The sequence below is a fragment of the Delphinus delphis genome, chromosome 11 (genome assembly GCF_949987515.2).
Source record: "Delphinus delphis chromosome 11, mDelDel1.2, whole genome shotgun sequence".
Classification (NCBI taxonomy): Eukaryota; Metazoa; Chordata; class Mammalia; order Artiodactyla; family Delphinidae; genus Delphinus; species Delphinus delphis.
Genome location: NC_082693.1, coordinates 7,283,179 through 7,284,447, shown reverse-complemented (window position 1 = coordinate 7,284,447; position 1,269 = coordinate 7,283,179).

Sequence of the window (1,269 nt, the reverse complement as noted above, 5' to 3'; positions counted from 1 at the left end):
TGGAGCCCCGCGTCCTGGCTCTTTCTCTCATGCCCACCCCATCCCCGCTACTGCAGGATGACGTCAGCACGGCCAGGCGAGGATTGATGGGGCCGCTGGCCAATCGGGTGACTGGTGGGGGGGCAGGTGCTGCGGGGGGGTGGGGGTGGGAACCAATGGGACCGGAGAGCAGGGTTGGGAGAAGGTGTTAGGGCTTTTTCCCCTGACTGCAATCTGGGGGGGCAAGGGAACTGCGGGGGCTGGGGAGGAAGCTGGAAAGCCGTAGAGGGGGTGGGAAAAAAGAAGGCCATGGGGAGAATGAAGAAGCGAGATGCCCGGGGGTGGGGAGAGGAGACGTCAACGGAGACCTGAGGGAGGCGAGGAGGGACAGCATCCACGTCACCCCACCACCACCATCACCAACTCTGCATTAACCTCTTTTCACAGCTCATTCCATCAGCAAGTCCCTGCTGGGTGCCTCCTGGGACCTCGCAGTCAAACCCACCACCTGACCCCGACCTATGCCAGCATTTCGTTTCCCAGCCCCAGGTCTCTGAGGAAGCCACGGGGTGGGCAGCCGGGCCGTGGACCCGGCTCTGGGACCGGAGGAAGAGTGAGATATTTGCGCTCACCCTCCCTCACCCGCTCGCCCCAAATTTCCCACCTTAAACCCTGATGAACCAGCCCAGTTGGTTCTGAAGCCAGGGAGGCTGGTGGGTTCGAGAGGCAAAGAAGAGTGCGCGTCGGGGGGAGGGGGCAGGGAGTGCGGGGCGGGGCACACAGTAATTGAGGCGCACCGCCCCCCGCAATGGGAGTACATCTGGTAAGCGTGGGCTGGCCAACGGCTGGGGACGCGGGTGGCTGACGGTACCATCAGTGACTCCAAAAGGAGAGGGGAACCTCTGGGTCCCAAGCCAAAGCGCGTAGAATTCTCCCGAACAGCCAAGCGACTCCTCCCTCACCTTCTGCTCCAGCCAGACTTTGTCAGGCCGCTGACGGCCCCCTCCGCAGTTTCTCTGCCCCCCTCTTAATGCTCCTATAGGACAGAGTCTGGAAAGCCAGTGTCGGGGGCCCCAGCTCAGCGACGCTGTCTGAGGGAGCTGTAGGGGCCAGCGCTAGAGGATTTTCCTCACTGGCGCTCCCGGCCAGCTGGCTGTCCCCCCTTCTTTCCCCACCTCCTCCCCCTCATACCTTTTGGGATCCCCGACTCACTCCAAGATCTCAGGATATTGTTAGAACTCACCCTTGGGTGAGTCTGAAAGGGCGCGCCCCTCCACCCAGCAAGACCAG